The sequence below is a fragment of the Zalophus californianus genome, chromosome 8 (genome assembly GCF_009762305.2).
Source record: "Zalophus californianus isolate mZalCal1 chromosome 8, mZalCal1.pri.v2, whole genome shotgun sequence".
NCBI lineage: Eukaryota > Metazoa > Chordata > Mammalia > Carnivora > Otariidae > Zalophus > Zalophus californianus.
In genome coordinates, this window is record NC_045602.1 from 97991881 (window position 1) to 98006305 (window position 14425).

Consider the following 14425-nt stretch of genomic DNA (forward strand, 5'->3'; position numbering starts at 1 on the left):
ATTGAAAGCTGCTAAGAGGGCGCCTGGGTGGCTCAGTCGTTAAGCGTCTGCCTTCGGCTCAGGTCATGATCCCAGGGTCCTGGGATCGAGTTCCGCATCGGGCTCCCTGCCTGCGGGGAGCCTGCTTCTCCCTCACCCACTCCCCCTGTTTGTGTTCCTGCTCTCGCTATCTCTCTCTCTGTCAAATAAATAAATAAAATCTAGAAAAAAAAAGAAAGCTGCTAAGAGAGTAAATCTTAAAAGTTCCTATCACAAGGAAAAAATGTTGTAACTCTGATGGATATTAACTAAACTCATTGTGTAATAATTTTGATATATGTGTATATACATATATATGTCTCAAATCATTATGTTGTACACCTAAAACTAATACAATGTTACATGTCAATTATATCAATAAAAAGAAAAAGAACCTGAAGAATAGAATGAGTCATACATGATAAAGAACCATCTCTGTTCACTGTGGGCTCATCCTGTAAGAGCCCCTCCCATGGTCTGGATGTTCCCATATGCACTTAACTCAAGTGGACATGGAAGGAGGTACACAGGTGCACGTGGACCTGGATCCCAAAGGCATGCTTAGCTGTTCTTCAACTCTGTTTTCCTCGGAGCCTCTGGGGGTCTCCCCCAGGGCTTGAGAACCACACATCTGAGTTGGCTTTATCACTTTCCTGCAATGATTGAGTCTGAGATATTCATCTCAGGGTTCATTAGCAGTAGGACTTAAGGAATAAACCTGAACTTGTTTCACCTCTATGAAGAGTATTTACTGGAAAGGAAAATCGAAACTTTGGAGGCTGGTGTGAGATGCATTGGATCAATCGCCCCTTGCAATATATATTCTTGTCAAGAAACAAACCCTGGAAAACATTTAACAAATCAGAAGCCTAGTGCATAGTTTTCTTTTGCAGTGCACCTAAGGCTCTTTGAACAAGGTTGGCCAACCATCCATCCCATCTGCTACTCCTTAATGTGGTAGGAATTAAATGCTCTTCTTTCCTCCAGCCAAATTGAGCTCCTCTGTGGTAGATGGGCATAAAGCTCATGGATGGGCTAGAAGCGTCTGATTTCTATAACATCCTGTTACCTTAGCACCTACCCCAAGGTGTGGAAATTCTTTGCTTGTCTCCTCTCAAGACAAGTGGGAATATGAAAGCTAGGATCATGACTCCAGTAATTCTCAGTGTTTATGGATTCAGTGAAGAATGAATTAAATCAATTCTGAATGGCAATTCTTGATTTGTTTTGAATAAAATTGGAAATGATGAACTGCCTGTCTTTTTTTTCTTAATTTTTTTATTGTTATGTTAATCACATACATTACATCATTAGTTTTTGATGTAGTGTTCCATGATTCATTGTTTGTGCATAACACCCAGTGCTCCACGCAGAACGTACCCTCTTTAATACCCATCACCAGGCTAACCCATCCCCCTACCCCCCTCCCGAACTGCCTGTCTTTACCAGCCAGTTAACCTGGTTGAATTAAAACTTAAGCCCAAGCTGCCCCCATGTCTCATCATTCCTTTGTGTCATCTTGGCATTGCTTTGGGTGCAGGACAGACACGATTTGGTTTCTGATGGGTTGTCTCCTTCTTCATCTCCCCACGTCAGGGTGCAAGGAAGGGAGAAGACTGCAGAGACACAAAGGGAGACCTCGGTGTCACTGCAGTGCTGAAGCACGTGACCCTTTCTGGGTAACCGGAATCTCTAGAATATTATACATATAGAGAATTGACTATGCCATACATCCTGAGTCAGTTGCTTCAAGCTCAGTTGCTTCCCAGAAAAGATATTAAAGAAATTTCTTCTTCTGCTTTGCCTTATGTTATCTGATTTGACTGTCCATACAATTATCAAACTAATCAATTATCCATGTATTTCAGCGTCGAATATATGCACAGTGAGCCAACCTCAGATTGTAAAATGAAACTGGGATTTCTTTTCCTGTTATCTGACAGTTTTAAAATTATTGTGGAAATGTGGGCGTTTTTCATTTAGTTTATTTTACTTGTGTCTACTAGGATATTCTAGAATACTTCTGAGTCTTCAACCCAGGCAGCCTGCGAGGGTCACAAAAGCACAGAGGTAGATAGGCTGAATAAAATTCAGTTTTGTCCGAATTTGTGATTAGCCCAGAGACTTCTCAGGCAGATAACAAGCTGCTAAACATTAAAATCAGAAATTCCTCAGACAGAAAAATAAACTTAACAATTGATTTTATATACAATACTGAGTTGCATCATTTGGGACTTTTTTTACTCCACAAACAATGTTGCCTACCTGCCATGTTGAACTTCTGTAAACAAATGCTTGTCTTGTAAGTGAAGATTCTGGGGGCTGCAGCATCCCAACAAGCATGGTTGGTGTGTCTCTTAGATATGTCTTCTATCATTCATTTCTACGGTTTTGGTAGTCTATTTTTTCAGTCTATTCTGTACCATTTCTTTCCAACTTATTAATACATATGGATTGATGGACTTCACTCTAGGTTCCATGGGGTGAGGACATAAAAAAAATAAAATATGCACTTCTGTCTCCTGAAGTACTTATTTATTTAATTTAGACAAGTTGAACAAAAAGGACAGTATGTTGATTGTGGAATGTGTCGTATAGTTACTTCAACATTAGCCTGATAAATATGGCCATCTGGATAGATACTTGTTAACTGGTAGATAAGGGCCCATATCACTGAATGACACTGATGACAATTTGGACTTGAGCCATTTCATGTGCTATGTGAGGCACAACAAAGAAATGGCGGTGAGACTTCTTCTATCTTGGTGAGGATGACCAAGGTCTGCCAAGGATAATGGATCCTGTCTTTCTAGGTGTACTGCGGCTAGGTTGACAGTGTATAGTCTGATGCTGGGTTCCTGCTGCTGTTCATTTCCAACCAGGGGATAACTCTTTCTCAAAGTCACATATAAAACAGCCCCCTTTCTTATTTCCTTTCTGGTACACTCTGCCCTCACCCTCTCCTAGTATCAAATCTACGAAGGTAGTTTGAAGAGCCTTTCACAGTGTCCAGTTCCAGGGCTCTGACATTTTTTTCTGGTGCTGGTAAATGTAACTCTATCTTTTGACCAAACATTACTGGAACTTTCTTTTTCTTTTCCATGGCAGTCAATGTGTTCATGCTGTGCAACAGAAGGAGAAAAATACTTATTTCCATATTTACTTTGCATGTTACTTCACCCCCAAGTGATTGATCATTTAAAGCAAGGCATTTGGCATTCTTCTTGAAAAGCACCTTTCAAATTAGTCCTTTTCCTCGTCAATGCTGACTTTTAGCATAGAGATGCATATAGTGATGATAAAAACAAAATCAAAACAAATAAATCTTTTGTTTTTTAAAGCAACTTTATTGAGACATTCATATACCCATTCTGCTTAGCTATTTCACATGTACAATTTGATGGCTTTATTTTTTTATTATTTTTATTTTTTATTTTATTTTTTTATTATGTTATGTTGATCACCGTTATTTTTTTTAAAGATTTATTTACTTTAGAGAGAGAGAGAGATAGCGCATGAATGGGAGGGGCAGAGGGAGAGGGAGAGAGAGAATCTCAAGCAGACTCCACACTGAGTGCAGCCCTGTGCCGGGCTCGATCTCACAACCATGAGATCATGACCTGAGCCAAAAGCAAGAGTCAGGTGCTTAACCCACTGAGCCACCCAGGCGCCCCAATGGTTTTTAGTATACTCACAGAGTTGTGCAACCTTCATAGCCATCTAATTTTAGAATGTTTTCATCACCACCCCCCAAAAAAGTTTGTACCCATTAGAAGTCACTCCCCATTGTCCCCTTCCCCAAGCCCCTGGCAACCACTAGTCTACTCTCTGTGTCTACCGATTTGGCTATTCAGCACATTTCTTATAAATGGACTCATATATGATCTTTTGTGACTGGCTTTCTTTTCCTTAGTGTAATATATTCAAGGTTCATCCAGGTTGTAGATATATTAATGCCTTATTTCTTTTTATTGCTGAGTAGTACTCCATTGTATGGCTATACCACATTTTGTTTATGCTTTCATCATTTTTGGACATTTGCATCGTTTCCACTTTGGGGCTATTATGAATAATGCTGGCATGGACGCTTATGTAGACATGTTTAGATGGACATATATTTTCATATCTCTTGAATTTATAACTGGGGTTGGAATTGCTGGGTCATAGGGTAACTTCACGTGTAACACAGAAAACTGCCAAACAGTTTTCCCGAGTGTCTAGACCATTTAAAATTCTCACCACCAAAGGGTTTCCATTTTTTTCAACATCTTTGCCAACATTTGTTATTGTGAGTCTTTTTGATTATAGCAATCCCAGTGGGTGTGAAGTAGTATCTCATTTGGTGGTTTTGATTTGCATTTCTCTAATGACTAATAATGCTGAGTGTCTTCTCAGGTACTTCTTGGACATTTGTGTATCTTTGTGAAGGAAATGACCATTCAGACCTTGGCCCATTTTTTTAAATTAAGTTGCCTTTTATTGCTGAATTTCTTGTCTGATTCCCTTAAAAGACATATGATTCACAAATATCTGAAAAGATTTTCTCCCCTTGTGTGGGTTGTCTTTTCATTTTCTTGGTGGTCTCCTTTGAAGCGCAAACATTTTTGATTTTGACAAAACCCAATTTATCCATTTTGTACTTTTGCACTTGTGTTTGTGGTATCATATCTAAAAAGCTACTGTTTAACCCAAGGTCACGAGATTTCTTTCGATGTGTTCTTCTAAGAATCTTATAATTTTTGGCTCTAACATTTAGGTCTCAGATTCGTTTTGAGTTAATTTTTGCACGTGGTGTAAGGAAAGAGTCCAACTTCATTCTTTTGAAAGTGGATATCCAGCTGTCCCAGCCCCATTTGTGGCAAAAGCTGTTCTTTCCCCAACTAAATTGTCTTGGTGCCCTTGTCAAAAATCAAATGCCTATAAATACAAAGGCTTACTTCTGGATACTCCCATTCTATTGATTAAATGTCCATCCTTCTCTGGTACCACCTTGACTTAATTATCGTAGTTTTGTAGTAAGTTTTTAAATTGGAAAGTATGAGTCTTCTCTTTTGTATTTCTTTTTCAAGATTGTTTTGGCTGTTCTGGGTCCTTTGAATTTTCATATGAGTTCTAGCATCCCTTTGGCCACCTCTGCAAGAAGGCCAGCTAGGAGTTCGTAGGGACCGTGTTGAATCTGTAGGTTAATTTGGAGAGAATGACCGTTTTATTGTTATGTCTTCCTATACATTTATTCCGAAGTATTTTATTCTTTTTGATGCTAGTGTAAATTTCTTAAACTCATTTTTGGATTCTTCCCTACCAGTGTATAGAAATATAATTGATTTTTGTCATTAATCTTGTATCCTGCAATCTTGCTGAACTTGATTTTCCGTATATAAGATCATATCCTCTGCAGATAGAGATAGTTTGATAATTCTTTTCGAGTCTGACTGACTTGTTTCTTTTTTCTTTTCTCTCTCCCCACCCCCTCTTTTTTCCCTAATTGTCCTGACTAGAACCTCCAGTATAATATTGAATAAAAGTAGTGACAGCAGACTCGTCTTGTTCCTGATTTTAGGGGGAAAGCATTTGATCCTTCACTATTAAGTATGAGGAAAACCTGTGCATTTATTATATAGAACTGCTTGCTCTTTATGCTGGAATGTTCTGGGTAGTGGGATATAGAGATAGATATCATGATGTAAGGCCAAGGATCAGCTCAGATGTTGATCACTGGGTCTTCTTTTGCTTTTTTTCCCTTTGTTTTATTTTATGTTTGGCCCCAGCTAAGGAAACCCGAGCTAACCATATTCATTTTTCCTGATCATCTTTAGCATGCTATCATCAGCGGTCTGCTGCAAGTCCCGTCTCTTGTTTTATTTTTGTTCTTTTCCTCTTTATTCCTAATTCTCATATCCATTCTCCTGCCCCCTCCTAGGCACCCATTCCCATGTGCTGATATGCATCCCTAATATACCTGCATTCTTTAAAAACTCTTAGCATTGTTTTGTGTCTGTGTGAGCTTTTAGTGTACATAAATGGTATTAAGAGTCACATGCGGTCTATCTCAGTCTGTTTCCTGATTTTTTTCCCTTAATGTTTTGTCTTACCATAGCTCCATGCTGCTGAATGTACCCTCGACCTGCTATATTCCCTGGCTCACCCACGAGTTCTGTTGATCTTGCCCTGTTGTGGGCACCAAATTGCCTCTCCCCAACCCCCAGTACCACAAACCACACTGTGATGAAGATCTTCATTCACACTTTCTTACACACCTGTCCAAGACTTTCTCTGAGATATTCAAGAAAGGGATTTCTGCCTCCTTTGGCTTCAACGTCATTAATGTAGTGAAACAACATCAGTTTGTTTTCCAGAATGGCTGTCTGAGTTGACATTTCCAACAGTGTGTGTGGAAGTTCTTGGTCTACTCACAAACACTTGTCTTCTTTCTTTCTCTTCCTTCCTTCCTTTCTTCTTTCTTTTTTTTTTTTTTTACTATTTTACATTTTGCCATTCTAAGGAGTGCAAGGTGGATTCCTTGTTTTAATTGTTATTTCTCTGATTTCTGGTGAAGCTGAGGATTGTTTCATGTACTTCTTTTCATCCTTTCATTTTCTGCCTGCAAACTGCTTATCTATATTCTTTACCCACTCTTCCATTTGATTTCTTGATTTTCCCTATTAATTTACAGGAGTTATTTATATGTTTTAAATATTAATCCCTTATCAGTTTTAAATATTGCAAATATTTCCTCCCAGGTGGTCATCTATTTACCTATTTTTTAAAGATTTTATTTATTTACTTATTTGAGACAGAGAAAGAGAGAGCGTGAGCAGTGTGGAGGGACAGAGGGAGAGGGAGAAGCAGACTCCCCGCTGAGCAAGGACCCTGATGTGGGGCTCAATTCCAGGACCTGGAGATCATGACCTCAGCTGGAAGCAGATGCTTAATCAACTGAGCCACCCAGGTGCCCCTCTATTTACCTATTTTTTATTGATATTATTATTAATAAATATATTTTAGTTTTGTGGAGCTAATAGATTAAAATGATGACAGTGGTCTAAGCTTGTTGTAACTTAAGAATATATATGAAAACATTTAGACGTATGAACGATTGGAGTGTCCATCTTCTCAGATACAAAAGAGGTCTAGTCACTAGCAACAAGATTGATGATGGTGGCTGTTATCTTGTAAAACATATATACACAAACCCAACACACACACACACACACACACACACACACACACACACACACACACTATTCCCCTCTTTAACTCACTCATTTCTTGGTTCAGTACTCAATGGCCTCTTCTCAGTGGTTTTCTTTCCATATTCCTTTTCTTTCCTTTATTTTGAAGCAACTTTCTAAATGAACGGTGGTCACAACATTTAAAAAACATCAACAGGACACCCATTACGGGGACAATTATCAAAAAAACAGAAAAGAACAAATGCTGGCATGGATGTAGAGAAATTGGAATCCTTGTGCATTGTGAATTATGCAATGTGAATGGTGTAACCTTGTGGAAAACGGTATTGAAGTTCTTCAAAAAATTAAACATAGAATGCCATATGATCCAGCAGTCCCGCTTTGGGGTATACACCAAAATAACAAAAGAATGAAAACCTGGAAGTTGAATAGATATTTATACACCCACATTCACAACAATGTTACCCACAGCATCCTAAAGGCAGCCAACCAACAGATGAATGGACCAACAAAATGTGTTATGTACATACAATGGAATATTATTCAGCCTTAAAAAGGAAGTTCTCACACACAGTACAACATGGATGAACTTTGAAGACATTATGCTAAGTGAAATCATCCAGTCACAAAAGGAAAAATACTGTCTGATGCCACTTATATGAGGTACCCAGAGTTGCCAAATTTATAGAGCCAGAAAGTTGGATGGTGGTTGCCAGGGTCTGGGGGAAGGGAGGAAAGGGGAGTTATAGTTAGCAAAGGGATGAAGAGCTTCAGTTGGGGACGATAGAAAAGTTCTGGGGGAACTGTATGTTTTAAAATGGTAAACTTTAGGTTATATATATTTTACCACAATTAAAAAAAAAAAAAAACCACCAACAGACTGGTTGATGACTGGATATATGTGCTGCATCCACCTGGGGGTGAATTAAAGATGTTTTGATTCTAGGAGAAGTAACAGGCCACGGAAACTTCTACTCCTTGTGTGGAGGCGTGCAGGGCTGGGTTGAAGCCTGCTGCCCAGAAGGCCCCTGGGATGGAGAAACTGTTTGCAGTGTAGAGCCAGCAATCTGACACCTGGGTCTTAGATAGTAGATCTGGTGACAGACAGGCTGTTGTTGAGTAAAGCAGGGTTGGGGGCCGGGACATTAATGGCGTGGCTTCCTAGGTTGGCCGGAAGTACAAGTGAAAGGGGGAGAGTACTGAGAGCCATCCTAATATCCTCACTGTGGCCTGACCACAGGAGCCCAGTGAGCTGGGCATGCCTTAGTGACAGATAAGAAATGCACCAGGGAACCCTATGTCTTTCAACAGCAAGTGTATCTTTAACCCGTTTAAGCAACCACTTGACCCCCACCACATCCACATGTCTGAGTGCCTCATTCCCACTTACCCTTGAGCTAAACAGGGGAGTGGTGCCTCTGTCTCTCCTAGCTGGCTGCCTGCAGATTCCCTAGTGTGCCTGGCCACGTGCTGCCCCATAACTCTCCACAGCGAACAGATGACCACTGCGCCATCTTTTTCAAAAGGCAAAATACCCAGGGATAAGGCAGACCCCGGAAAGTCATTTCCCTTGGAAAGAGTTCAAGGAGATTGGAGGCTTACTTTGGTGATGAACTGATCTATAATTGTGACAAGCTAATATTGTGCCTCCGTGCTGTAACAGACTCCAAGCGCTGAAGAGCCCGGGAAACAATGTCTTTAAAAAAGATGAAGCATAGATAATGGTTTTATTTTGTCTGAACCAAATAGGAAATCACATCCCAAACCCTTTCAATCACCCTGCGATGTCATTACCCCGCTCCATCAACACTGCTCATAACCCCTGAGAGTGACAAGAAGACCTCCATGATGGCATTTATTTCAGGGAAATGGATGTATTAGCTATTTGTGTGACCTCGGAGAGGTAACCTTTGCAAGCTGAGAGGCATCAACAGGAGCCATCCCTCTTGGTGGGAGTGAAGTTGAAAAGTTGTTGCTGGAATTAGATCTCCTCTGGAAAATAGAAAATGTCAACCCCTCCCCCCTTGCCCCACTCTCTCTTCATGGCTCTCTTCTCCATTCAGGTCAGCCTGGTTCTGTGGTAAATGCTATTCTCTATAATCAACAAAGAAAGAAACGGGACTGTGTGCTCCACTCTGGAACTTTGCTGGTACCTGCCCTTTGTTAGGCAGCCTTCAGTGTCCTGACACGTGGCTATCCTGCTCTCATCCTGCCTTCCATCGCCTGGTGTTGAGAACCCCTGAGAAGGCTCTGTGTGTGCCCCAGGGAGCCGGTAATATATCAGGCAAATTCTCCTTTTGCTTTTCTCATTCCACTCCCGACTTTTTCATTTTAGATTTCTTTTTTATAAATTGTTTTTAAAATTTATTTAAGTAATCTCTACCCCCCAGTGTGGGGCTCAAACTCACAACCCCAAAATCGAGCGTTGCATTCTCTGCCTGCTGAACCAGCCAGGTGCCCCTCCACTCCTGACCTTTTTACATGCAAAATCATGCACACCCCCCACACCCAGGACGAGGGATATAAAGTCGTTAAACTTTGCAACGCCACAGTTCTCCCTGTAAAAGGCGGCAGCATTTCTAAGGGGGTTTCCAGGTCTGGAGTTGGAGATTAGGACATTCAGCGCTTCTCTTGGTCTCAAGGAAGAGGTGAGGAAGCAGAGCAGGCACAGACACGATGATAGGAAAAGGCTGGTGAGGTCCTAGGAACTATAGACACTCAAATAGTGACTGCCATTATATAGGCATAATATATAGATTACGTAAGTATGTATATACATGTGTGTACATAATTCTTTTATGTAAACACATAGGTGTACATGCAAACAGGTAGAGAGATATAAGTATAGATATAATCTAAGACTGAAAAATCTTATGAGGTAGATAATATTTCTATTTTACAGATGAAGCACTTTAAAATTTTGTGAGTTCAAGCTATTTACCCCAAAACACCCCAAACTGAGATTCCAACTCAGATGGTGCAGGCCCAATGGACATGTGTTTTTTCATCTGCCCAGTATCTATCCCTTCTTCTGGTGATGACATTGCAGTTGGTCTTTTTTGGGGAACCAGCCTTCTCCCATGCTGCACAGCCTTCCAGGAATGTCGAAGGGCCATGCTATCTTCTGCCCAAAGGGCAAGCCGGTGATCAACGTCAGGTTAAGTGGACTATCTCTCCTACGAAACTGAATCCTGAAGGGAATAGCCTACGGATGGTTGGGCTGATTCATCCCCATGGTTGTTGCCTCGAGAGACTGTCCCATTTGTTTCCGCATTGCACATCCTCATGGCCGCTGGGCCATGTCCTTTCTTAGGGTCGCTCCTTCAGGCTGTGCCTCCATGCTATGAAATTCCTGAGCATCCTTCTAACAAATCCCCTTCTGTGTAGGTAGGCATGTTGGGTGTGGGAGCGGACCACCAGATGCCCTCTCTAGGCCCAAGCAGTCCTTCTCCTGCTGCCACAGTGCTGGGCACTGATGGCTCACAGCTGAGGCCCTCTTGGCATTTGCCCTCAACCACACAGAGCTTCCTCACCGAAGTTGACACCCTCTTCCAGGGTACAGCCTGCTGGGGTACAAAAACCCACACCCTTGCCTCAATCTGGACAAGCCCCAAGGCCATCCCGGGTCCAGAGCTCCCCTTAGGATCCACTGAGGCCTCTCTTGCAATTACATCACAGTTCAACTTCTCCTTCGTCCTGCTTCCTTTCCCGCCTCCTTGCTCGTGTGGCTCCTGTGAAGACTCCCAGTGCTCCTGCTGTTTGCACAATTCCATCAGAGTCCCGGGAAGGTGACCTGACAGTAGATCTGTCTAAACTTCTAAGACTTGCACCAAAGACCCCTAATTGATTCAGCCTGCGCTGCGCACCTCTGTATCTGTTTGCTGGGACTGCCGTTAAACAAAGTACCCCAGACTGAGGGGCTGAAGCAGCAGATAGTCATTTTCTCACAGTTCTAAAGGCTGAAAGTCTGAGATCAGAGTGCTAGCAGGGTTGGTTTCTCCTGAGGCCTCTCTCCTCGGCTTGTGGATGGCCGTCTTTATCTTGTGTCCTCACGTACTCTCCCTCTGTGTGCATCTGGCAACTAATTTCCTTGTCCTATGAGGACACCAGTCCTTGGATTGAGGCCCACCCTAATGACCTCATTTTAATGTAATTCCTCTTTTAAGGCCCTGTCTCCAAATACAGTCTCATTCAGAGGTACTGGTAGTTAGGACTTCAACCTATGAATTTGGAGAGGACACAAGTCAGCCCTTAACAGCCTCTGAGGCCTGAGTTCTGGTGACAAATGCCTGCAGTTGCAAATTATGTGGTTTGCTATCTAGGCTGTGAGCAGGGAGTCGGGAACGCTTGAATCTCTCAGTGCTTAGCTCTCCTCCGAGGCAAATGGGATACAACTGCAGTCTGTTACTCTGAAACATAATGAGTAATGTCAACGACAGTACAGGATATGTCCAACAGGAAGTGGAATTAAGAGGTACTGATTTTAAGTGAGAAACAACTATTACTTCCCTTTAAATGCCGCCAAGCTATCAGATCAGCGGGGGAAGACGGATGTGTCAGTGCGGCCAGGGTAACCAGAAGCCATGTTGGAATAAATCAAGTTGGAGCCTCTTTATAATTATTACTATGAAAAAGAAAACTATGAAAGAATCTATTTTATAATTTTGGTAGAGGAAATGTCTTCTAAGAGAGTCACAATACCCGGAAGCAATTTTTAAAAAGGGATACATGCAACTACATTAAAAAATCACCATTGACGGGGCACATGGGTGGCTCAGTGGGTTAAGTGGCTGCCTTCAGCTCCGGTCATGATCCCGGGGTCCTGGGATCGAGCCCCGTGTCAGGCTCTCTGCTCAGTGGGGAATCTGCTTCTCCCTCTCCCTCTGTGCTCTCACTCTCTCTCCAGTAAATAAATAAAAATTTTTAAAAAAATCACCATTGAAATTCTGAATGACATGTGGCTGATTATGGGGAGCCTTGGGGAGCGACACCACCAAAGGCACTAAACATTTCCCCGTGGTCCCTCGGGCTGACCATCCATTATCTACAAGTTGGAAGTGCTTGACATCACAGAGGAAACTGTGTTCTCGCTTCCGGGAAGGTGTTTGCAGTGCTGCCAGCCTATGTCTGGGGATGTTGCGTCAATACCCATTCTGTCTCCAGTGGGCACAAGTGGGTCCTCGCTCCGCCTGTGGAGACCGACTATACCTCTCAGCCAAGGTCTTGCTGGCAGATGCATCTGCATTTGTGGCCATTGCTGCTCCTGCAGCTGCACAGCCCCGGCCAAGGTTGAAGCAAAGGTGAAGTCAAAGGAGTACCACGAGGATTTGGGACTTGTCTCTTTGATAGCTCACCGAAAGGAAACCAACTCAGCCAAGCTTTGTTTGTGAAACAAGGAAATAAAGGCTCACTTCTCTTTAAAATTAAAAAAAAAAAAATGTGCATGGGAACAAAAGCACAATAAAGCAAGCCAAAATGGTGAAAAAAAAATGTTTAAATTAATAGTACTGAGAAGGCTCATTTCCCCAATTTATAAAGAATGTCTACAGAGTAACAAGGAAATAATCCAATTTACTGGACAAATGATGGAAACAGTTCAGAGACAAGGAAATGCAAATAGTTCCTAGACATTTGAAAAACTACTGAAAGGCACTAAAAATAAGAGAAAGTCCTCCTCTTAAGTCCAATGAAGACATCTTGGGATGCTGTATTTTAGCTATCAAAATGGTAAAAGGTCAAAAAATAAAAAAAGTGTAAGCACACTCAGGACTGTTGAGGGTGTGGGGAAACAGGCATGCTTATACGTCAGTGCAGGTGTTCATTGTTTCCTTATCTGCGATGGCGATTGAAAATACTCATGAAAATAAAAATGCACACACTCTATGACCTGGAAATTCTAGAAATCTTCCCACAGAGTATGAAATGGAATGTTCACAGAGATCTCTAGTTTAGCGGTGGAAAAGTGAAAGAACTGACAGCGATTCTGGGACAGAAATTGATTGTTGTACCCCAATACCCACTCTCCGCTCCTTCTTTCTTAATACATCCCAAACTTTTCAACTGGCTCCCTAGGTTGTGACTACATTTCCTGTCCTCCTTTCCAGCTAGGTGTAGCTTTGTGACTACGTTTTGGAAAATGGGGTAAAACTGAAGGGACTCTGTGAGCTGGGAAGTGTGCTTCTCGAGGAGGAACACATCGATCTTTCTTCAGGCTGGAATGCAGAAGTGGAGGCTGGAGCTTCAGCAGCCACCTTCAAACACAAGGAGAAAGATCTTCAGTCTTTGAGACTGTTGCTACCAATACCAGCCCTGAGCCACCTAACTCTGCTCATTTTTTTTCAAGATATAAATGTCTATCTTGGTTAGGCTAAATCATTATTTTAGGTACTTTAAAAGGGATTTTGGTAAAATAAATCATAGTACATATGCAACATTGAATATTAAACAACTCTTTAAAGGAAAGAGGAAAATCTATTAAGGCACAGTCAGTAGTATATGCAGGTATAGAGAGATGAAATGCTTTACAACATACATATTTTATGTGAAAAAAGCAAGGTGCAAAAAGGTGTTATAGTGTGTTGCTATTTCTACAAAGAATAAAAATATCTAGATTGTATGTTTGTCAATGTATAGAGTGTCTCTTTCTGGAAGGGCATAGACCCTGGTGACCCTAGTGGCCTCTGAGCAATGGAATGAGGGGGTGGGGTGGGAAAAGAATGGAAGAGACTTCTATCTCTGTGCCCTTTTTGTACCTTTTCAATTCATCTCTTGTGCATGTCTTATCTATTTAAAATAAATAATAAACTTTAGAAAAATGAAAAGATGCAGCTGAGTTTGTTGGCTGTGTTCCTCTGGAGATGAAGCAGAAAAATGGAAGTAGCTGGGGGAGGGGGACAGGGAGGTGACACATGCATCACGGTCTAATTGCTGACAGCACACCATTAGAACCAGCAGATGGGGCAGACAGATGTAAATGAATAAGTCATTAGCAGGGAAATCCAGAGAGAAGCAACAGGCCAGGGAGGAATTTGTGTGACAAATCCGAGCAGACCAGGTTCTGACTAGGTGTGTTTTGCGCCCAAGTCAGAAAAATCAGCAGTAGTTACTTCTAGAGAATGGCAATGTACGGCTCTGTGCATATTGAGGGCAGAGTGGGAAAGTGATTGAATTCTTGTGCAATCCCCCAGGTGTGACAATTTATTTACTGCAACAAA